This window comes from Triticum urartu, chromosome 2A (assembly GCF_056163025.1).
Source record: "Triticum urartu cultivar PI428250 chromosome 2A, HENAU_Tu73, whole genome shotgun sequence".
Classification (NCBI taxonomy): Eukaryota; Viridiplantae; Streptophyta; class Magnoliopsida; order Poales; family Poaceae; genus Triticum; species Triticum urartu.
Window position 1 is genome coordinate 461614891 of NC_141874.1, and position 26042 is coordinate 461640932.

General features: G+C 44.1%; 1 long non-coding RNA gene across 1 annotated transcript; it reads left to right on the forward strand.

Annotated features, from left to right (window-relative positions):
* Nucleotides 1–4515: 4515 nt before the first annotated feature.
* Nucleotides 4516–7702, forward strand: LOC147985471 (uncharacterized). Its single transcript, XR_015615124.1, has 3 exons — nt 4516–4825; nt 6061–6135; nt 7426–7702. It is a non-coding gene; the product is annotated as an uncharacterized LOC147985471 (long non-coding RNA).
* Nucleotides 7703–26042: the final 18340 nt, after the last annotated feature.

Consider the following 26042-nt stretch of genomic DNA (forward strand, 5'->3'; position numbering starts at 1 on the left):
TAAATGAATTTTGCTAAATCTAACATTAGGATCTCGTTATCACTTTCACCCGGAGAGCCCCTTATTACTGATGATCGTCTGCTGCACGTGAAGACCCTGAAGATACTCACCGCTGTTAACCCGAGAACTTGTGTTCATCGCGTTTACAATTCCCCTTCCACCGTCAACCCTTATGGATAAATACTTGCAGTTGTTATGCTTGCATACATCCCTAGTTGGTCTTGTTATTACAAGATACCCCGAAATACTCGTCGTATTTTCGAGAATCCTTTGAGCTTACTGCCTTGCTGTTCTTTGTCACCTGAATACCCCTACGGATAATTCTCGCACTCATCGAGTATCCGCTCATCCCCAGATATTCATGCAGTTCACAAAATTCTTCGAAATACCATTCGGTCTTCCGAAAATCCTGAGCAACCTATTGCTCCTGAAATTCTTGCTTTCTTGCATTATGGTTAATCCCATAATTAAGTATAGTAATCTTATTGGCAACCTTTGTCAATATCATTTTGAGTCCATTGACTCAATATGTTGCGAATGCTCGCAATCCTCACTCAGATCATAGAATTCATCCTTCCAGCTCAGATGTCATTTAAAACGCGAGCTGGTCCTCGGCCAATCAGATTGCCATCGATTGTGCCTCTGGTATATTCAATTGATCCATTCTTGATCAGAGCGTCTGCTTCTGATCCCTTGTTTTGGACATCATAATTCCTTTGGTATCTAAACCTCGAATTATTCAGATGTTCTATAAAATGATAACCGTGCATTCTTTCTTTGTCTGATTGAGTACCGATACTCACATCAGCTCCGTTGTGGATTGCCCGATCCATTGTTGGATTTCATCTGACCTCGTCCTTCATATTCAATAACCTTGTGAGCCTTTCCACGGGTACATAATGCCTTTGGTAAATTGTATCCTCTGCTTTGTCAACCATGCTCTGTTTTCGGACTTGTGTTAGTTACTCTTGAAACTTGTGGTATATGTTTCTAAGAAGCCCCTATGGGTTGAACATATGCTTTCTCTAAACCGTGTGAACCCGGAAGTTTTCACGAGTCATACTCTTCTGGTGCTTCGCCAGATAAAATTTCAACACTGCAACTTCATCGAACGCGAGAAGTGAATGAAAGGTTATGCATTGGAGAAGTGGGAGTTGACCTTGAACTTTGTGTTCATGCCCATGGACGCGATGTAGATCCTATCATGGAAGCTTCTTGTAACTATTTCCTTGATATAATATCATTTGGTATCCGTGAATTGATCCTTGCAATCGTGGTTCCGACCATATGTTCTTCTTTGATCCCATTTCTCGGGCAAGTTTAAGCGCTTGACTTCTGTAGAGCAATACCCCAGTCCAACCTCTACTTTGATCTGTCGTCGAGTATTACCCCCTCTGGTATCTTGAGATTATCACGGAACTGCATAACTTCTTATGAGTTCTTCATCAAGTACTACATTCTCACTGATTACAGTTTTCATGGGCTCTGAGTTATTAAACACTTAAAGACACCGATAACTGAACCGAGTCTGCCCTACGGTTCAACAACTCTTGATAATCTTCTTTAAGTCCGAGTTTGAACTCGATCACGTAAATCCTAGCCTGCTCGGCTATATCATTATCGTGCCAATTTTAACTGTGCTACCTGGTCCTTAACCCCGGAGCACAACTTTCGATGATGAGCTAAGGTTACGCCGATCTCCCTCGTCATTCCATTCGCCTTGAACAACAAGCTTGATTTCAAGTTTGTGTCGTACCTGTGCTTCCATTGACCTCTTGCTTCATCATCCCTTTGACTTGATGTCATCGCTGATCGATTACATCTTCATGAAATCTCTCGACAAATGTGTCGTGATCATCATCAGCGTTCTGAGCTCTTCCATGATATCAATTGAATTCATGATGAGAAATGACATCCTTGCCCTCGATGAATTGTATTATCATCGACCACTTTATTGCCTTCCCACCAACACAAGCTTGTTCATGTTTGGTGTTATACCTTGAGTTCCTTGCTATCCAGCAATTGTTCTTCTTTACCTTGGAGTATTACCATCCTTTATGTCAAGAATGTTCTGAGATTTGTTCCACCTCTTGAGAATTCTTGACATAGAAATACTTCTCACCATCACCATTCTTTCTTGGTCCCCGTGTTAATTCCAACAAGTGAACGGTGTTGTTTGGATTCTTTCCTTCTAGCAACCCTATTTCTTTAAAGTTAATGGTCGAAAGTTCATTCTTAGGCTATTGGTTATTGAATCACCATTCTGACATTGGTCGTGCAACCCAACCCATATTTTGGGCGCACCTATCAACCAATGTTTAATTGTGTATGTTTTCCGTGAGCATACTTCCTTATATCATTTGATCTGACAAATGTTATCTCCTTGTTCACTTAATTGTGGAAATCCATCTTTTGTTAATCTCGATGAATTGTCGCTGATTCCATCAGCCACCTCCTCATTCTATCCTTGATTTAATAATGAACTCATGATTCGGAACTTGCTTCCACAGTTCAATTCCCGAGAATCTTACAATGTCGTCTCGTCAATTTGTCTTGCACCTTTTCTTCTCAGGCATCTTGAGTCTGAGGTTCCCTAACACCGATCAGATCTGAATCTCGGTCAGATATGATGGTTGGAACATACTTTCAAGATTTATAACATTGATCCTCATATGACCTGGTAAGGTGATGTCATGCCAGCACACCTGGCCGGAGGACCTATTGTTATAGTTCTTCCTTTTAGCAATATTGGCCATTCTTCCATGAGGAAATTGTAAGACTTATTCTATAAGTTGTTCCTGATGGATCCTTTTTGTTTCCAAAGTCTGATCTTCACCTGTTGACCATGTCAATGCTATCTCGAGGCATGTCTATGGTACTCCGATTTTAAACAGGAACATTTGAAGCCAATGCTAAATGTTTCTTACTAAATTATCCAAACACCGTTGTATGGGTAATGTCATGAAATTCTCTCCCGTACCTAAAGAGTTTTCTGCTTTCTATCCTGTCATGGATATCATGCTCTGCTTGTCCTTGGGAGGATATACCCTTGAAGTATGTGTTCCATTGTCCTGTTTAGATCTGATAATCGTATTTTCCTTTCCATTGTTTGGTTTACCCCTTTCTTGTGATCTTTATGATCCAAGCAGAAATATTCTCCTGCTTATGTAAACACCTCGATGTACATTTCTGTCAGCAAGACCCTGTTACTATTGTTGATGACATTCTGGTAACCGCCGATGGACGAGAACTTTGCCTATTGGTCCGCCTCGTTCAACGAGCAGGAAAAATGGTTCTCTTCGTCCCTCGCTCTTGGTACCGATGTTGTTGTCGACATAACCGACAGACTAACCTCTGACATGCCTTGCCTACATGACCATGCAAGATGTCAACGCCCTTCCTAGTTTTAACCCACATGGTGGGCCCATAACCCACAGTTCCCAGGATCGAAACCTGACTCTCCTATACACCCTGTTGTCGAAGTTAATCCTCGCGCTTGGCTTCGTATTTAATTCATGGGCCACCTTCCTAGTGCTCTATTCTGGTATCAGACGCAATACTTACTCTCGCTGCTCTGAAACCCTTTCTCACTCTGGTTCAGACTTCGAGCAACTATCTATCCACTTGGAACCTCTTATTGTACCTTCGTACCTTACTCTTGATGTATTCAATATGTTCAGCTCGAGAGATAATCTTACGCTCATTCATGGGTTAACATTGTTTCCCTCATAAGCATTCTGTCGTAGCCGAGCTGCCCCTTACCTATTCGTAAGTACGTTGGAGTTCCCGAGAAAAGGACGACATCACCATGATGACCTGAAGCAGAGAAATGAAGACGTCAATGTAATGGATCGACCTCTTCGAGAAGAGCAACCAACACCGAGAAGATCCGTTAGAATTTCGTAACCAATCTCTCCCCCTTACTCCCCTCCTAAATCTCGGGACGAGATTTCTTGTAGTGGAGGAGAATTGTGACGCCCGGGTAATCAAGCTACAGTAACCCTCTGGTAATGATGCCACGTCACCTCGATTATTGTTGATTATCTCGTGTTAGTTCAGAACCAATCCAAATTCAAATTTGAATTAAAGTCAAAACAATTAAAGTTTTTAAAAGTCAAAACTAAATTGTTCCTAATGTGTCAAATAATCCATAATAAATGTTGGTGCAGAAATCATCTTTTAATAAAATACTTAAATGCACTAAATAAATTAAAACAGTGTAAAACTATTATTTAAATGCTCTTAGATTAATAAACAAATACAAACTACTTTAATTAATGTGCCAAGTTAATTGTGGTAGTGGAATATTTAGTAACACTAATTTAGAGACTCTTATTGTGTTTTACTTAGACTAAAGCAATTAAGGTTAAAAAAACAGAAAAGGAAAACAAAAGAAAACTAACAAAAAAAGGGGAAACAACCCCCCCCCACTGGGCTCCGGCCCAGCAGGCCATTGGGCCACCCACCTGGTTGGCCCAGCCGCGCCCCTGCATAACCCCTCACCCCGCAACCCTAGCCCACTACACCACGGTTCCCCCACGATCCCCCACTCTCCCCTCGTCCTCCCACACCGCCGCCACCACACAACGCACGCACAGGGGAGAGGAGCTCCTTGGACCGGGGCCCCAGCGCCCGAACCCGCCCACATCGTCGCCCCTCGCCGCTGTTCGCGGGATCGCCCAACACCTCGTCGAACCTCCTCCTGGCCGGACCGCTCCGTCCTCGACCTCCTCCTCGCCGGATCTGCGTCGCCGACCCGTCGCTCGTCCCCGTCCTCCCCCACCGGACCGCATCAAGCCTCGGCGCCCCCCTTCTCACGTCGCACGTGAGCGCCCCGCCTCCTTCATTTTCCCCTTGTCCCTCCTTCCCTACCCGACACCTTAGGTCGCCGACCTCGCCGGACACGCGCTTGCGGTGAGCGTGCGCTCACTGCGCTTACTATGCGCTCCGCCAGAACCCCCCCATCGTGCGCCTCACGCGCGCGTCCACCTCCCTGCGCGGCTGCTTGCTTCTACTGTCGCCGCTGCCGACGCCCACCCCCTCGACGTCGATTGCCGCGCCTTACGGCGTCCGATGCCCGCCGACGACCACGGCGCCCCGAACTCCTTCTGTCGCCTGTGGCTCGCTGCCCGCCTTGCTGGCTTGTCCTGCCGCGCCGCTTCGCCGGGGCTGCGCACGTCCGACCTCGCCACCACCGCCGCCCCGCGCCGGCGCTGCCATGCTGCTGCTCTTTTCCCCTTCGGCTGCCGCAGCTGGCTGCGGTGGCCGCCGGCGCCCCGCTGCGCCACAGAGGGCCTGGGCGAGCACCCTGCTGGGCTGGCGCCCACGCACCCAGCGCCGGTAACCCACTAGCACCAGCGCCCACTAAAGACCCCATGGCACAATGACACATGGGGCCCGCCCCAGAACGTTAAAAAAAAGCATATAAAAATAAACAAAACAATAATTAAAATAAATAAATTTATTTATTTAATTAATTAACTAAATTAATTAAGTTAATTAACCTTAATTAATTAATCTAATTAACCTATTAGCTTAATTAAATAGCAATTAGTTTAACTAAACCCTAATTAACCTAAGAGGGTATGACAGGTGGGTCCCACTGGACCCACGCGTGAGGTTGACCAGCCAACCCCTGTTGACTGCTGACGTCAGCATGACATCATGCTGATGTCATATATCCATTTTTAAATTAAATTAAATAATTTATTAAATATCAAAAAATGATTAAAACTTTAGAAAATCATATAAAATAAACCGTAGCTCAGATGAAAATACTTTCTACATGAAAGTTGCTCAGGACGATGAGACGAACCCGGATACGCAGCCTGTTCGTCCGCCACGCATCCCTAGCATAGCGAACACGCAACTTTCCCCCTCCCGCTCCTCTGTCCGAAAACGTGAAACACCGGAGATACTTTCCCGGATGTTATCCCCCTTCACCGGTATCACCTACTACCGCGTTAGGGCACCTCTAACGCCGTTACTTGACATGTCATGCATCACTATGCATATGCTTGCTTAAATATTTATTGTTTCTCCCCCCTCTTCTCTCGATAGACACCGAGACCGACGCCGCTGCTACCCAGTACGACTACGGAGTTGACGACCCCTCTCTCTTGCCAGAGCAACCAGGCAAGCCCCCCCTTTGATCACCAGATATCGCCTACTCTTCTCTATACTGCTTGCATTAGAGTAGTGTAGCATGTTACTGCTTTCCGTTATTCCTATCCTGATGCATAGCCTATCCTTGCTACTACTATTGTTACCATTACCTGCTATCCTACTGCTTAGTATAGGATGCTAGTGTTCCATCAGTGGCCCTACACTCTTGTCCGTCTGCCATGCTATACTACTGGGCCGTGATCACTTCGGGAGGTGACCACGGGCATATACAATATACTTTACACAGTTACCTTACCTGGGATACTGTTCGGAGATGGGGGCTGAAGGGGCAGGTGGCTCCATCCCGGTAGAGGTGGGCCTGGGTTCCCGACGGCTCCCGACTGTTACTTTGAGGCGGAGCGACAGGGCAGGTTGAGACCACCTAGGAGAGAGGTGGGCCTGGCCCTGGTCGGCGTTCGCGGATACTTAACACGTTTAACGAGATCTTGGTATTTGATCTGAGTCTGGCTACTGGCCTATACGCACTAACCATCTACGCGGGGACAGTTATGGGCACTCGACGTCGTGGTATCAGCCGAAGCCTTCGTGACGTCAGCAACGGAGCGGCGCGCGCTGGATTGGACTGGAACGCCTACTAGGCTAGGTCTGCTTCCGGCCGCCCACGCAACGTGCAGGTGTGCTAAGGGCGATGGGCCCAGACCCCTGGGCGCTTAGGTTTAGCCCGGCGTGCTGACCTCTCTGTTGGTCTAGGTGGGGCTGCGACGTGTTGATCTTCCGAGGCCGGGCATGACCCAGGAAAGTGTGTCCGGCCAAATGGGATCGAGCGTGTTGGGTTATGTGGTGCACCCCTGCAGGGAAGTTAATCTATTCGAATAGCCGTGATCTTCGGTAACATGACGACTTGGAGTTGTACCTTGACCTTATGACAACTAGAACCGGATACTTAATAAAACACACCCTTCCAAGTGCCAGATACAACCGGTGGTCGCTCTCTCACAGGGCGACGAGGGGAGGATCATCAGTTAGGATTATGCTATGCGATGCTACTTGGAGGACTTCAGTCTACTCTCTTCTACATACTGCAAGACGGAGGCTGCCAGAAGCGTAGTCTTCGACAGGATTAGTTATCCCCCTCTTATTCTGGCATTCTGCAGTTCAGTCCACATATGATACCCTTATTCCATTTGATACCCATGCATATGTAGTGTAGCTTCTTGCTTGCGAGTACTTTGGATGAGTACTCACGGTTGCCTTCTCCCTCTTTTCCCCCTATCCCTTCTACCTGGTTGTCGCAACCAGATGTTGGAGCCCAGGAGCCAGACGCCACCGTCAACGACGACTTCTACTACACCGGAGGTGCCTACTACTACGTGATGCCCGCTGACGACGACCAGGAGTAGTTAGGAGGATCCCAGGCAGGAGGCCTGCGCCTCTTTCGATCTGTATCCCAGTTTGTGCTAGCCTTCTTAAGGCAAACTTGTTTATCTTATGTCTGTACTCAGATATTGTTGCTTCCGCTGACTCGTCTATGATCGAGCTCTTGTATTCGAGCCTTCGAGGCCCCTGGCTTGTAATATGTTGCTTGTATGGCTTATTTGATTTGTAGAGTTGTGTTGTGATATCTTCCCGTGAGTCCCTGATCTTGATCGTACACGTTTGCGTGTATGATTAGTGTACGATTAAATCGGGGGCGTCACATCAACTATAGACACATTTGATTTGCACTACATTTTTTGAAACTAAGAGAGTATTACCTGCAAAAAAGAAAGAAAGAGGGAATGTCGTGTCCTTGGATGGAATATCCACAACATTCTTTTCTGAGATATGCACTTACTGTTGGACATGATGCACATGCGCGTGCATTGCTCAGTTCACAGCAGTAAACAATAACCGAAATAGCGATATGGATTACTTTGCATTCCATCAGACTTCAAGCAGCTCAAATGTGACAAGATCTGATTAACTAGAGATAATATGATCTGTTTTGTCAAAATACACGGTGAACATTGTTCCACATGCATCCACATGAATAGTGAAATCATAAAAATACTAGAATAAATAAATAAAAATCTAAAAAAATTTGGGTATCAAACTTGATCGACCATTCTACTCACGTGTCAAGTTTCATGAAACAGTGGCACCCGTGATATCCTTAGAGCAACTCTAGCAGACCCTGCAAAAACTCGACCCGCAAAACGCGTTTGCAGTTTCATGAAGATCTCATTTGCGGGTCGAAAACTAGTGCGGCCGAACAGAAACCGTATCTAAAACTGCATAATTTGAAAAAACACTTTCGCGGGAGAAATTGTACCTCGTTGACACGAGTAGTTCATCACATACTACATAGATCAAACACTACAAACATAGTTCATACTACATACTACGTTAATACTAGTACTAGAGGGGTGGGGATCTGACGGCGGCGAGGTTGCGTCCATGGACGACGCCGTGGAGGAGAAGGACGCTCAATCCTCCTCGCTGGAGCTGCAGAGGTCGATGTACTTGGCCCTCTGCTCCTCGCGGATGCGGCGCCACTCCTCGTCCTTCTCCTTGGCGGCGAGGTTGGCGGCAACCGCCTACCGCCATTGGAGGTCTTCGAGCTCCTTGGCATGGTGCTAGCGCTCCGCCTCCTCGCGCACGCTCCGCTCGGCGATGGCGGCCACAACTGTTGGGGAACGCAGTTATTTTGAAAAAAATTCTATGCACACGCAAGATCATGGTGATGCATAGCAACGATAGGGGAGAGTATCGTCTACGTACCCTTGTAGACCGTAAGCGGAAGCGTTTTGACAACGCGGTTAATATAGTCGTATGTCTTCACGATCGACCGATCTAGTACCGAAGATACGACACCTCCGCGATCTGCACACGTTCAGCTCGGTGACGTCCCGCGAACTCACGATCCAGTAGAGCTTCGAGGGAGAGTTTCATCAGCACGACGGTGTGATGACGGTGATGATGTTGCTACCGGAACAGGGCTTCGCCTAAGCACCACTACGATATTACCGAGGTGGATTATGGTGGAGGGGGGCACCGCACACGGCTAAAAGATGAATGATCAACTTGTGTGTATGGGGTGCCCCTTTCCCACGTATTTAAAGGAGTGGAGGATGGGAGGGGCCGACCCTCTCTATGGCGCGCCCTAAGGGAGTCCTACTCCCACCGGGAGTAGGATTCCCCCTTCCATGTAGTAGGAGTAGGAGAGAAGGAAGGGGAGGAGAGCAAAAAGGAAAGGAAGGGGGGCTCCCAAATCAGATTGGGCTAGGGGGGCGCGCCTCCCACCTTTTCCTTCCCTCTCCTCTTTTTCACTAAGGCCCAATAAGGCCCATATACTCCCCCGGGGGGTTCCGGTAACCTCCCGGTACTCCGGAAAATGCCCGAACTCATCCGGAACCATTCTGATGTACAAACATAGGCTTCCAATATATCGATATTTATGTCTTGACCATTTCGAGACTCCTCGTCATGTCCGTGATCAAATCCGGGAATCTGAACTACCTTCGGTACATCAAAACACATAAACTCGTAATACCGATCGCCACCGAACGTTTAAGCGTGCGGACCCTACGGGTTCGAGAACTATGTAGACATGACCGAGACATGTCTCCGGTCAATAACCAATAGCGGAACCTGGATGCTCATATTGGCTTCTACATATTCTACGAAGATCTTTATCGGTCAAACCGCATAACGGTATACGTTGTTCCCTTTGTCATCGATATGTTACTTGCCCGAGATTCGATTGTCGGTATCTCAATACCTAGTTCAATCTCGTTACCGGCAAGTCTCTTTACTCGTTCCGTAATGCTACATCCCGTAACTAACTCATTAGCTACATTGCTTGCAAGGCTTATTGTGATGTACATTACCGAGAGGGCCAAGAGGGCCCAGAGATACCTCTCCGACAATCGGAGTGATAAATCCTAATCTTGATCCATGCCAACTCAACAAACACCATCGGAGACACCTATAGAGCACCTTTATAATCACCCAGTTACGTTGTGACGTTTCGTAGCACACAAAGTGTTCCTCCGGTATTCGGAAGTTACATGATCTCATAGTCATAGGAACATGTATAGTTATGGAGAAAGCAACAGCAACAAACTAAACGATCATCGTGCTAAGCTAACGGATGGGTCAAGTCAACCACATCATTCTCTAATGATGTGATCTAGTTAATCAAATGACAACTCATGTCTATGGTTAGGAAGCATAACCATCATTGATTTAACGAGCTAGTCAAGTAGAGGCAAACTAGTGACACTCTGTTTGTCTATGTATTCACACATGTACTAAGTTCCCGGTTAATACAATTCTAGCATGAATAATAAACATTTATCATGATATAAGGAAATTGAAATAACAACTTTATTATTGCCTCTAGGGCATATTTTCTTCAGTCTCCCACTTGCACTAGAGTCAATAATCTAGATTACATTGTAATGATTCTAACACCCATGTAGTCTTGGTGCTGATCATGTTTTGCTCGTGAGAGAGGCTTAGTCAACGGGTCTGCAACATTCAGATCCGTATGTATCTTGCAAATTTCTATGTCTCCCTCCTTGACTTGATCGCAGATGGAATTGAAGCATCTCTTGATGTGCTTGGTTCTGGATTCCTTTGCCAAGGCAATTGCACCAGTGTTGTCACAAAAGATTTTCATTGGACCCAATGCACTAGGTATGACACCTAGATCGGATATGAACTCCTTCATCCAGACTCCTGCATTTGCTGCTTCCGAAGCAGCTATGTATTCCGCTTCACACGTAGATCCCGCCACGACGCTTTGCTTGGAACTGCACCAACTGACAGCTCCACCATTTAATAAAAACACGTATCCAGTTTGTGACTTAGAGTCATCCGGATCAGTGTCAAAGCTTGCATCGACGTAACCATTTACGACGAGCTCTTTGTCACCTCCATATACGAGAAACATATCCTTAGTCCTTTTCAGGTATTTTAGGACGTTCTTGACCGCTGTCCAGTGATCCACTCCTGATTACTTTGGTACCTCCCTACTAAACTTATAGCAAGTCACACATCAGGTCTGGTACACAGCATTGCATACATTATAGAGCCTATGGCTGAAGCATAGGGAACACTTTTCATTTTATCTCTATCTTCTGCAGTGGTCGGGCATTGAGTCTGACTCAACTTCACACCTTGTAATACAGGCAAGAACCCTTTCTTTGCCAGATCCATTTTGAACTTCTTCAAAACTTTATCAAGGTATATGCTTTGTGAAAGTCCAATCAAGCGTCTTGATCTATCTCTATAGATCTTGATGCCCAATATATAAGCAGCTTCACCGAGGTCTTTCATTGAAAAATTCTTATTCAAGTATCCTTTTATGCTATTCAGAGATTCAGTATCATTTCTGATCAACAGTATGTCATCTACATATAATATCAGAAATGCTACGGAGCTCCCACTCACTTTCTTGTAAATACAGGCTTCTCTGAAAGTCTGTATAAAACCATATGCTTTGATCACACTATCAAAACGTATATTCAACTCCGAGAGGCTTGCACAGTCCATAAAATGGATCGCTGGAGCTTGCACACTTTGTTAGCACCTTTTGGATCGACAAAACCTGCTGGTTGCATCATATACAACTCTTCTTTAAGGTATCCATTAAGGAATGCAGTTTTGACATCCATTTGCCAAATTTCATAATCATAAAATGTGGCAATTGCTAACATGATTCGGACGGATTTAAGCATCGCTACGGGTGAGAAAGTCTCATCGTAGTCAATTCCTTGAACTTGTCGAAAATCTTTTGCAACAAGTCGAGCTTTGTAGACAGTAACATTACCGTCAGCGTCAGTCTTCTTCTTGAAGATCCATTTATTCTCTATGGCTTGCCGATCATCGGGCAAGTCAACCAAAGTCCACACTTTGTTCTCATACATGGATCCCATCTCAGATTTCATGGCTTCAAGCCATTTTGCGGAATCTGGGCTCATCATCGCTTCCTCATAGTTCGTAGGTTCGTCATGGTCAAGTAACATGACTTCCAGAACAGGATTATCGTACCACCCTGGTGCGTATCTTACTCTGGTTGACCTACGAGGTTCGGTAGTAACTTGACCAGAAGTTTCATGATCATCATCATTAGCTTCCTCACTTACTGGTGTAGGAATCACTGGAACTGATTTCAGTGATGAACTACTTTCCAATAAGGGAGAAGGTACAATTACCTCATCAAGTTCTACTTTCCTCCCACTCACTTCTTTCGAGAGAAACTCCATCTCTAGAAAGGATCCATTCTTAGCAATGAATATCTTGCCTTCGGATCTGTGATAGAAGGTGTACCCAACAATCTCCTTTGGGTATCCTATGAAGACACATTTCTCCGATTTGGGTTCAAGCTATCTGGTTGAAGCTTTTTCACATAAGCATTGCATCCCCAAACTTTAAGAAACGACAACTTGAGTTTCTTGCCAAACCACAGTTCATAAGGTGTCATCTCGACAGATTTAGATGGTGCCCTATTTAACGTGAATGCAACTGTATCTAAAGCGTAACCCCAAAACGATAGCGGTAAATCAGTGAGAGACATCATAGATCGCACCATATCTAGTAAAGTATGATTACGATGTTCGGACACACCATTAGGCTGTGGTGTTCCAGGTGGCGTGAGTTGCGAAACTATTCCGCATTGTTTCAAATAAAGTCCAAACTCATAACTCAAATATTCGCCTCCACCATCATTGATTTAACGAGCTAGTCAAGTAGAGGCAAACTAGTGACACTCTGTTTGTCTATGTATTCACACATGTACTAATTTTCTGGTTAATACAATTCTAGCATGAATAATAAACATTTATCATGATATAAGGAAATATAAATAACAACTTTATTATTGCCTCTAGGGCATATTTCCTTCAACAACAGCGTCGACGTTGACAACGTAGTCTTCCGGCCCGACTACTCCGCGGCGGCCGAGCGGAGCGGGCTCCTCGGGCTCCTCCTTGACGGGGACGAAGTCAAACTCCTCCGGCTCGTCCTCGTCCTCCGACCACTCCCTCTTCACGGGGAGAAGGCCCGTGCCGGAAGAGGAGCTCCCGGCGTACAAAGATCTCGCCGCGGCGGAGAAGGACGCGCGCCGGCGGTCGTACTCCTGCGTCTCGCGGACGCGGAAGCTCGCCGGCGGCGACAGGACGCGGTTGGTCCACTTCCGGGCTCCACGATTCCTCGCGCCGTCCGAACGGACGCGCCGCTCGCGCTCTGGGTCGCTTCCGCCGTCGGATCTGCTGCTGGAGCCGCGTCCGGAGCTCCACATGGCGGCTGGAGGCGGCGGAGGTGGTCACCGGCGGCGAGAAATGTGGAGAAGGGGGTGGGGATCGCATGGCTCGGCGGCGGCGGGGGATAGGGTTTCGACCCGCAAAGCAGCCGCGTAACCGTAGATATAGCGGTCGGGGCGTGCGGTTTGCGGGCCGCGGTAAATTTTTTTGCGGGCTGGGCGAGTATGCGGGCTCTGCTCTGGCCGGAAAATTGGGCCGAGCCCGCATACTCGCTGGAATTTTACGGCTCCGCGTGTTTTGCGGGGTCCGTTAGAGTTGCTTTTTTTGCAAGAAAACTTTCAATCTATTTATCTTCTATCATACGCGGGATTTATAGCGGGCTAGTGTTGTTTCCCGGGATTCACGCGTGGAATCATACGCACCGGACAGCTAAGAAAAACAATTTTAAGAAACGTTAGTTTTATAACATTGCCAATTAATTTTAAACCAGGGAGAGTAAGCGTCTATTCGGCGGCCCTACGCGAAGCGGAGCAGGCGGAGCACCGTTTTACTAGCTCCGCGATTTGTAACTGGTTGCCACTCCGCTCCGGCACGGAGCCGCGGAGCGGAGGGAATCCGACGCGCCCTAAATTTGCTGTAAAATTGGTGGACATATACTAATTTGGATCTGACCGTAGATTTGTTAAGAGGAGTGGTGGACATATACTAATTCGGATCTGATCGAAGATTGTCCAACAAAAAATATTACTACGTGCTAGTACTATGCGCGATCTTATCAGTACCGGCTAAAGTTTGGCTTAAGTAGGGAGTTAATCCACCGGAACATACGAGGATAAGATGGTGTCTTTGTAAGGAATAAACGGAGGGATGGGGAGGGATTGATAGGAACAACTCATGCAAGTTGATTAGAGATGATCTTTCTGTCTGAAGGAATCATCCCGAAACAAACTCGCGTATATCTACCTAGTTTTCTTATGCATTTCTACATGTAACAAAGCAGAGAATCTGGAAAAACAAAGGGAAAGAAAAGCAAATGTTGTATATCCTACCCCGTGGATTGGTCCAGGAATATTTTTGAACAGGGCAGAAATATATCGTGTTTGATTCTCTTCCTTGCTGTTGCTCGTAACAATCACCAAATTCTTCAGCTATATTACAAGCCCGACACTAATGTACAAAATCGAATGACATGTTTTTTTTTACCTGCAAAAAAAAACACCATCAAATGTCCACGGATGACGGTTGGGAGGGTGGTCATCCAACCCTATGCATCAAATGTCACCTTTTGTTAAAAAAACAATAATAAATTAAATTAAATCAAGGACTGTGATAACTGGCAACCGTGTGTCAGATTGCGAAAACCACCACACCCCCTCGTGTCGCACGAAACCCATCCCTTCTTCTCCCGATTTTCTGGGCCATCCCGTTCCCCCCGCACGAACCTCTCCCTTCGCCCGATTTTCTGGGCCACTTGAATCCCCCCGCCGGGGGCGGGCCTATCCCGATTCTGTGCACGCACATTTGCAGCTTGAAAAAAGCGAAAAAATGCGTTGGGAGGGGGGATCAAATCCACAACCTACCACAACTAATTTAGCAACAACAACCAACTGGGCTACACCATCTTATTGGTTTCTTTCAACTTACATGCTACTTGTACCTTCCTGAAATGAGATTGAATGAAACTGAAAATTCAAACAGACAGACTCACTTGTCTGGGATTTGAAACTTTTTTATGGATGTTTTGCACCGGTTCAGATGGTTCACAAACTCAGGCGTCCCCTTCCCTCCCTTTTCAGATGCAAATCACCACAATATTTCAACATTTTTTCCCTCTTGGTCAAATGTTACCGCAGTGTTTGGACTAAATTTATCACGTATGAGGTTCGTATATTACCATGCTATTTACATAGAAATTACCGTGCTATATTTTTCCGGAACTTTTTTCTCCTTGTTCAAAAATGTTACCGTGTTGTTTGTACTTGAGCTAACGTGCTATATTTTTAGTAACTTTTTCCTCCTTGGTCAATAATGTTACCGCGGTGTTTGTACTTAAGTTATCAGATATGAAATTCTTATATTACCATGCAATTTACATAAAAATTACCGTGCTATATTTTCAGCAACTTTTTCCTCGTTAGTCAAAAAATGTTACCGCAGTGTTTGTACTTAAGTTATCAGGTATGGAATTCTTATATTATCATGCTATATTTTTCAGCAACTTTTTCCTCCATGGTCAAATATGTCACGGCGGTGTTTGTACTTAAGTTATCAGTATTGAATTCTTATATGACCATGCTATTTACATAAAAATTACCAGGGTATATTTTTCAACAACTGTTCCCCCTTCGTCAAATTTACTGCGTTGTTTATATGCAAGTTATCAGGTGAACGGTTCGTATATTAGCATGCTATCTTCACAAAAGTTCTCGCCGAACAGCTTTTTCATCCTTGGTTAATGTTACCGCGGTGTTTTGTTCGTAAATTATCGAGTACGTGGGAGGTATATTAGCATACTATTTACACATAAGCTAGCGACGATGTGTTTTTTGACAAAAAGTTTTCTGGGTCAAAAAGTTACATGTTTGTATCTAAGTTATCGGTTATTGGAGTTTATATCACCATGTTATTTACATAGAAATTACCGGGCATGTTTCGAACAAAAAAGTCTCAGGTCAAAAAATCAACATGATTTTGTTTGTAAGTTATCAGGTCTGGGTTGCTTAAAAACCATGTTTTTTACATCAAAATTACCGGAGTATTGTTTCAACGGTATTTTTTCCCAGGTCAAAAATTATCGTGATGTTTTGGACGTAAGTTATCAAGTCTGCAATGCGTATATTACCATGCTATTACACAAAAATTATCGTAGGTATATTTTCCAATATTTGTTTACCCTGATTCAAAAGGTATCATGATGTTTATATGCAAATTATCAAGCCTACGCTGCTTTAAAAATCTTATTTGATCAAAAGTTACATGTCATTTTCGAACACAACTACTATTCACACCAGGAAGAACCAGACACGCACTTCATCGAACATTTCGGGAGCCTACTAGGCAATGTAACCTTGCAGTGAAGTCTCTTCCTGCTCCTGCCAAGGTTGTTGTCACACGCCGATGGTGGTGATGCCAGCTAGGTGGTCACGAGGGGCGTGGAGGTGGAGGCATGCTTGTAAGTTGGCTTCCCTAGGTAAAAGATACTGTGGTGTTTATATCTAAGTTATTAGGTTTGCAACGTATATATTATCATGCTATTTACGTAGAAATTACTGGGGTATGTTTTTAACATTTTTTTCTCCGATCAAAGTTTACTATAGTGTTTGTACGTAAGTTCCCAACACTGCGGTGCGTATATTACCAGACTTTTTACACAAAAATTACAAGAGTATGTTTCACCAACTCTTTTCCTTAGGTCAAAAAGTTACCATTATGTTTGTATGTGAGTTATCAGATCTGCAGATCTTAAGTTTCCATGTTATGGACATAGAAGTTACCGTGGTAAAATTCAACAACTTTTTCCCCAGTCAAAGTTACCATCGTGTGTGTGTTCATATGTTATCAGGTTTGCGGTGCATAAATTAACATGTTGTTTACACAGAGATTATCAGGGAAATGTTTCAACAATTTTTTCATTCGGGCCAAAGTTACCATCGTCAGCTAAAATAAATATAGAATTACGGAAGTTGAGATGTACGGAAATTGAGATGCCGATATATATAGTAGCAGCAAATTTTGAATATTAGTCAGTTGTTAGAGAGTGCCCAAGCTTTTCTATTTACGCGAGCACGAGATGGATCAAATCTTGGTTTGGATCCATCTAAACTCTGACAGCCTGAATACTTAGCTAATCCACTTGTGCACATGCCAATGAAATTATCCCAGTGGTACTCAGCCTACATGCGAACCTGTTGGTCGAGGGATCGAACCCCACTTAGCGCTATTTTTTTGCGCACAGAGGAAAAAAAGATCACGCGCGCGGGAGAAGCGGAACTGCTAGGCGGGATTGTGAGAAGATCGTGCGCGGGAGAAGCGAAACGGTGCGGGTCGATCGGGCGGCGGGATCGTGTCCGCGGACATTGATGGGATCGTGTGGCAGTTTTGCAATCTGTCACACGGTTGCCAAATACATTTTTCGTTAAATCAAATGTCTGTCATACAACCTCACTTTGAATCATCGATCGTTACCAATTCTACCATACATATAAATCCTAAAAGCACCAGATGTCAACAAGTTTTTAACATTCATCAATACCAAATTAAATCACGATCCTCAAAAGCGGCTTTCATCTCAAGCTTCCTATTCTCGAGCTTGAACTTCTTCATAGACACATGTTACAATTACATGATTTCCTCTCGTTTCCTCCCCTAACCCTAGGCGGCTATGGCAAACTTCCCCTCCATACTTCACTGGCGAGTCCGTGGATTCACCTTCCCTCTACCTGCCGCTTCGACGGCCGGTGGCGGGGAGGGGAATCCCGATGCCTCCGCTCCGGTTAGTAGTTTAGGTTAGAATTTTTTAGTCCTCGCAAGTGCGTGGGTTGGGCGTATGGCGGCGCTTATTCTTTGAGTTTGTCTTCCGGGCTTTGGTACCCCTTGAGTTTGTCCATTTGGACATAGTCAATGGAGCTTGGGCGTAGATTCCTGGCGTGTCCTTGGGACGGTGAGGTTAGGGTTTCTTGTCATGTGGCGAGATTTGGTATCTGGTGCTTCAGATCTATGCAAGTGTTCAACGGCGACGACCGTGGCTCTAGGGCACTGGTCCTTAGGGGCACATGCACGAAGACTTCCCGGCTGCCATCGACATGGTCAGGCAGGCTCTGGTAGGGGAGCGGTGATAGGGGCATGTCGGTGGCTCGTTCTGGTGGCAGTAGTGGTCGTTCGGTGGTCTCGGAATCTCGATGCAATTTTTATTATGTTTGTGATACTTTGTACTTCCGGTGAACTTTTATAATAGATCCGATTCTTTTTGCAAAAAAGACACATGTTGTTGATCCAATGGCTCTAATTATTGAGCTTCATCCAACAATGCATCAATATGAATGGCTTCCCCTCCGTACTTTGGTAGTGCGTGTTGTTAGGGCATATTTTACCCTTTAGTAGTTTTGGTGTTTGATGACAATGCGATTTGCAGACTAACCGTGTGCATTGAGTATTTCAGAGATTATATGAGATGGCACGAGACGGTTTATTTCCCGTCGGTGATTAAGGATGAAGACGGTTATTTTCTGATGTTTTCTGTTTGGTGGATTTGAGTGTAGGAAATCCGTACTATCAAGAGGGGGTCCGCAGTGGAAAGGTTAGGGTGGAATTATCACGTACACGTTTCCTTTGCACCCCCATTTCCTTCCCGGCAACATGGAGTTCTCCCTATTTTCTTGAGCTTCTTGATCCCACCCTAGTGGTAGTACTGCTCCCAGCAGCGGTACTACCGCTTCATGCGGTACTACCGCGGTCCAGTACCGCGGCTACCACCGCTTGTTTTTGGGCTTTTGTTGCCCTCCCCGCTCTTGCGGTGGTAGGGCGGTGGTTGAGGCTGGTGGTACTACAACTCCTTCCACCGCTGGTCTATCGTTGCTCAATTAATGCCCCTCGAAACTTGTGTTCGCATCCATGGTAGTAGATCGTGGTTGTACCGCTTCAAGTGGTACTATCGCCCTACGCCTCTCTACTACTACGGGTACCACTGCGTTGTACTACCCTGTGCGGTAGTACCGCTCGAAGGTCCGATAGTACCACTCCGGCGGAACTACCGTGCTCCTAGCTTGCCTTGTTTGCACTGGGTGGCCGGTACCACCACTCCAAGCGGTGGTACCTCTTGAGCGGTGGGACCTCTCTCTTGAGCGGTAATACCGCTTGAGCGCGTGTCTGGGCAGAAAACGGTTGGATTTGCTTCCTCACTATAAAAGGAGGTCTTCTTCCCCAAGTTGACCTACCTCTTTTCCCCAAGCTCCATTGTTGCCCCAAAGCTCATTTTCACCCGATCTCTCTCTCTCTATCCATCAAATCTTGTTGATTTTCTAGGGTTTGCTTGAGAGGGCCTCGATCTACACTTCCACTGAGAGAAATTTGATTCCCCCCACTAATCCCTTGCGGATCTTGTTACTCTTGTGTGTTGGCACCCTAGACGGAAGAGGTCACCTCGGATCCACAATCCATTGTGGTCAATCTTCATGGTAGTGTTGGGAGCCTCCAATTAAGTTGTCGAGATTGCCCCAACCTTGTTTGTAAAGGTTCGGTCGCCGCCTTCATTCACACCACTAGTGGAATCACGACATCTTGCATTGTGTGAGGGTCCGAGGAGAATTCGGTGGCCCTAGTGGCTTCTTGGGGAGCATTGTGCCTCCACACTGCTTCAACGGAGACGTACTTCCCCCTAAAGGGAAGGAACTTTGGTAACACATCCTCGTCTCCACTGGCTCCACTTGTGGTTATCTCTTACCTTTACTTTGTGAAAGCTATCCTTGTGTTGTATTCCTTGCTTGCTTCTGGTGTTGTTGTTATTGTTAGCATCATACAGGTTGTTCACCTAGATGCATATCTAGACAACCTATTTGTTGCTAAACCTAATTTGTTAAGAAGAGCTAAAAATTAGTAGCTGACTATTCACCCCCTCTAGTCAACCATATCGATCCTTTCAATTGGTAACAAAGCCTCGTCTCTTTTTAAGGGCTTAACCACCTAAAGAGTATGGTTGATGATGGGCCACGAGAGGACGAACTACCCGTGGCCGGGCGGTGGTGACAGTCACACGAGAGGACCTAAATGAAGCTATTGTTTCACTTAGAACCTCTATGATGACCGATGTCAAATCCTTATTTAAATATTTCCTTGATGGTCCCAAACTTACTACTGATCCGCTTCAAGTGGCTAAACCCACTACTGCGGAGTAGGATGCCAACTCCGGTGAGGATGGGGCTAGTAGTGATAAGAATCCTTTGCCTCAAGGAAAGAATGGGACATGCATCCATGCCGCGACTGCCCCTCCCCCGACCTATGGAGGGCTGGTCCATGCACCTCATATCAACCATCTTGGTCCTCCTCCTAAGCTTTTGTTAAATGACTTTCCTAATTGGGTTTTTCATATCAAGTCTCATTTGAATCACATCTGAACACATCTTTGGAGAATCATTGAACAAGGCTTCTACCCACATGGTCCAAACAACTTCACTCCAAGAGAAGAAATGGACAATCAATACAACCACTCCGCCTTGTTCATTCTTCAAGCCACAATGCCTCCCGAAGAGCTGGCTCACTTGCGCCCATTCACTCTTGCAAAAGATGCATGGGAACACATCATCTCTTTGTACAAGGGAAGCTTGAGCATTAAATGCTCCAACTTTGAGGTGATAATTCATGAGGCTGATGAGTTTGTGATGAATGAAGATGAAGATACTTGTGAGCTCTACTGGAGATTGACAACTCTCGCGGTCTCATTCCAAGATCATGAGAGCAAGGATACAGATGATAGCTGGATCAAGCGCAAGTTCCTCAAGGCCATCATGCCATAAACAAGGTCATATCCTCCGTGATCCGTCAAAGACCGGACTTCCACACCTTGTCCTCAAGCGATGTGTTGTATGGTTTATTGCTATAAACATCTTGAACAAGACCGCCGACAATGCTCTAGCTCATGTCCAACGGTCAAAGAAATCCTCACCCAACCTAGCTTTGAAGGCCAAGGCTATCCCGGAAGAAAAAGAAGAGGAAGAAGAAGAGAGTTGCCCTGAAGAGACCAAATATGCTTACCACGAGCACATGGCTCTCGCGTCACTACAAAATTTGCTCTATTTTACGACATTTCACTTGTTTCACATATAACCCTTTTTCGTCACCGAAAATACCCCCGTGATGTTTTCTGGCCGTCGCCCCCACCGTCACCGAAGCACCATCATGGAAAATATAATCTTAATGGTACCACTTTTTTCGTCTCACAAGATCATCTCTCAGGTGACGAACCCAAAAATGTTGTCGAACCTGTCTTTTGCGATGGGCAAAAAATGTCACTAGAACTGTCACCGTATACTAACAATCGTCGCTAATCATAGTTTTCAGTGACGATACATCTGACACTAACAATAGACCAACCATGTTTGGCCAGTCAACGTTTGCGACATACGGGCCCATAATCCACTAATGTGGCACCTTATAGCTGGGCCCAGTTTTGACAGGCCAACACTGTTGACTGATACGTCTCCAACGTATCTATAATTTTTTATTGCTCCATGCTATATTATCTACTATTTTGGGCAATATTGGGCTTTATTTTCCACTTTTATATTATTTTTGGGACTAACCTTAACCGGAGGCCCAGCCCAGATTTGTTGTTTTATGCCTATTTCAGTGTTTCAAAGAAAAGGAATATCAAACGGAGTCGAAACGGAACGAAATCAACTGGAGAAGTTATTTTTGGAAAGAAACCTACCTGATAGACTTGGACCCTACGTCAGAAGATGAAGGAGGAGCTCACGAGGGTAGGGGGTGCGCCCACCCCCCTGGGGCGCGCCCCCTGCCTCGTGGCCACCCATTCGGTCCACCGATGTACTCCTTTCACCCATATATACCCACGTATCCTAAAACTTTCAGAACGAAGAATAGATCGGGAGTTCCGCCGCCAGAAGCCTCCGTAGCCACCAAAAACCAATCTAAACCCGTTCCGGCACCCTGCCGGAGGGGGCAATCCTTCTCCGGTGGCCATCTTCATCATCCCGATGCTCTCCATGACGAGGAGGGAGTAGTTCTCCCTTGGGGCTGAGGGTATGTACCAGTAGCTATGTGTTTGATCTCTCTCTCTCTCTCTCTCTCTCTCTCTCGTGTTCTTGATTTGGCACGATCTTGATGTATCGCGAGCTTTGCTATTATAGTTGGATCCTATGTTTCTCCTCCCCTCTTCTCTCTTGTAATGAATCGAGTTTCCCCTTTGAAGTAATCTTATCGGATTGAGTCTTTAAAGATTTGAGAACACTTGATGTATGTCTTGCCGTGGATATCTGTGGTGACAATGGGATATCACGTGATTCACTTGATGTATGTTTTGGTGATCAACTTGCGGGTTCCGCCCATGAACCTATGCATAGGGGTTGGCACACGTTTTTGTCGTGATTCTCTAGTAGAACTTTGGGGCACTCTTTGAGGTCCTTTGTGTTGGTTGAATAGATGAATCTGAGATTGTGTGATGCATATCGTATAATCATACCCACGTATACTTGAGGTGACATTGGAGTATCTAGGTGATATTAGGGTTTTGGTTGATTTGTGTCTTAAGGTGTTATTCTAGTACGAACTCTATGGCTGTTTGTGACACTTATAGGAATAGCCCAATGGATTGATTGGAAAGAATAACTTTGAGGTGGTTTCGTACCCTACCATAATCTCTTCGTTCGTTCTCCGCTATTAGTGACTTTGGAGTGACTCTTTGTTGCATGTTGAGGGATAGTTATGTGATCCAATTATGTTAGTATTGTTGAGGGAACTTACACTAGTGAAAGTATGAACCCTAGGCCTTGTTTCCTAGCATTGCAATACCGTTTACGCTCACTTTTATCACTTGTTACCTTGCTGTTTTTATAATTTCAGATTACAAATACCTTTATCTACTATTCATATACCACTTGTATCACCATCTCTTCGCCGAACTAGTGCACCTATACAATTTACCATTGTATTGGGTGTGTTGGGGACACAAGAGACTCTTCGTTATTTGGTTGCAGGGTTGCTTGAGAGAGACCATCTTCATCCTACGCCTCCTACGGATTGATAAACCTTAGGTCATCCACTTGAGGGAAATTTGCTACTGTCCTACAAACCTCTGCACTTGGAGGCCCAACAACGTCTACAAGAAGAAGGTTGTGTAGTAGACATCAAGCTCTTTTCTGGCGCCGTTGCCGGGGAGGTTAGTGCTTGAAGGTATATCTTTAGATCTTGCAATCGAGTCTTTTAGTTTCTTGTTTTATCACTAGTTTAGTTTATAAAAGAAATTACAAAAAAATGGAATTGAGTTTGTCTCATACGCTTCACCTTTTTAATATCTTTCGTGAGTATGATGGAAAGGATAATTGTGCTAAAGTGCTAGAAGAAGAAATCTATAAAATGTTTGGCACTAAATATTTGAATGATGAGCATGATCGCAATGTTGTTAGTATGAATTCCTTGAATATCCATGATGCTAATGATATGCAAAGCCACAAGCTTGGGGAAGCTATGTTTGATGAAGATGATATTTTTTGTCCCCCAAGTTTTGGTGAGCAAATTTATTATGATGAAAGCATGCCTCCTATCTATGATGATTATTGTGATGGCACGTATGCTTTAAAGAATAATGATAACCATGAAACTTGTCATCTTGATCTTAATTTTCAATCACACGATAGTTATTTTGTTGAGTTTGCTCCTACTATTATTCATGAGAAGAATTTTGCTTATATGGAGAGTAATAAATTTTCTATGCTTGTAGATCATGAAAAGAATGCTTTAGGTACTAGTTATATTGTTGAATTCATTCATGATGCTACTTAAAATTATTATGAGGGAGGAATATATGCTTGTAGGAATTGCAATAATATCAAGTTTCCTCTCTGTGTGCTTAAAGTTTTGAAGTTATGCTTGTTTTACCTTCCTATGCAAGTTGATTATTGTTCCCATAAGTTGTTTGCTCACAAAACCCCTATGCATAGGAAGTATGTTAGACTTAAATGTGCTATTCATATTCTTCATGATGCTCTCTTTATGTTACAATTTTTATCCTTTATGTGAGCATCGTTGAAATCATCATGCCTAGCTAGGGGCGTTAAACGATAGCGCTTGTTGGGAGGCAACCCAATTTTATTTTAGTTCCTTGCTTTTTGTTCCTGTTTAGTAATAAATAATTCATCTATTCTCTGTTTAGATGTGGTTTTATGCTTTTAATTAGTGTTTGTGCCAAGTAGAACCTTTGGGAAGACTTGGGGAAAGTCTTGTTGATCTTGCTGTAAAAAACAGAAACTTTAGTGCTCACGAGAATTGCTGCCATTTTTATTTGGAGAGTTCTATTTAGTTAATTATTTTTGCAGATGATTAATAGATAAATTCCTCAGGTCCATAAATTTATTTGAGAATTTTATGAGTTCCAGAAGTATACGTTTGATCCAGATTACTACAGACTGTTCTGTTTTTGACAGATTCTGTTTTTCATGTGTTGTTTACTTATTTTGATGAATCTATGAGTAGTATCGGAGGGTATGAACCATAGAGAAGTTGGAATACAGTAGGTTTAACACCAATATAAATAAATAATGAGTTCATTACAGTACCTTGAAGTGGTGATTTATTTTCTTATACTAACGGAGCTCACGAGTTTTCTACTTTAAGTTTTGTGTTGTGAAGTTTTCAAGTTTTGGGTAAGGATTCGATGGACTATGGAATAAGAAGTGGTAAGAGCCTAAGATTGGGGATGCCCAAGGCGCCCCAAGGTAATATTCAAGGACAACCAAGAGCCTAAGCTTGGGGATGCCCCAGAAGGCATCCCGTCTTTCGTCTTCGTTCATCGGTAACTTTACTTGGAGCTATATTTTTATTCGCCACATGATATGTGTTTTGCTTGGAGCATCAATTTATTTTGTTAGGATTGCTTGATTTTATTTAGAACAATGTTTTGCATCTTTTATTTCAATAAAAGTGGCATTGATAGTCTTTACTATGCCTATGTTACAAGTATACATGTTGTTGTTTGAAAACAGAAAGTTTACCGATGTTGCAATAATTCCCTAGAAAAGTCAGAATGTGATAAAATGTTGAAATCTTTTGCATATTAATCTCTGATAAATTTACTACAGTGGGAATTTTCTTTCATAATTTTTGGAGCTAGGGAAGTATGGATGTTGCAGAATTCTTTACAGACTATCATGTTTAGGCAGATTGCTATTATGTTTACATTGTTTGCATATATTTGCTTCTTTAATGATTCTATTTGAGGATATGACTATTAAATATGCAGAGGAATTTAGTATTCAATGTTGAATAATAATTTTAGTGATTTTCTACAGTAGAGTATGATAAGGTTTTTGCAATGGTTTATACTAACTTATCTCACGAGTCCTTGTTGAGTTTTGTGTGGATGAAGCTTTTGAGATTTAGGGAGACCGTGATATGAGAGGAATTAAGGAGACACAAAAGCTCAAGCTTGGGGATGCCCAAGGCATCCCAAGATAATATTTCAAGAAGTCTCAAGCATCTAATCTTGGCGATGCCCCGGTTGGCATCCCACCTTTCTTCTTCAACAACTATCGGTTAGTATCGGTTGATCCTAAGTTTTTGCTTCTTCACATGATGTTTGCTATTCGTAGATGTCATTTTATTTTGCTTTGCTTGCTGTTTGAATAAATTACCAAGATATGAAATTATTAAATGTTAGAGAGTCTTCACATAGTTGCATAATTATTCGACTACTCATTGATCTTCACTTATATCTTTTGGAGTAGTTTGTCATTTGCTCTAGTGCTTCACTTATATCCTTTTAAAGCACGGTGGTGGTTTTATTTTATAGAAATAGATGAACTCTCATGCTTCACTTAGATTATTTTGAGAGCCTTAAATAGCATGGTAATTTGCTTAAAATCCTAATATGCTAGGTATTCAAGAATAATAAAATTCTCTTATGAGTGTGTTGAATACTATGAGAAGTTTGATACTTGATAA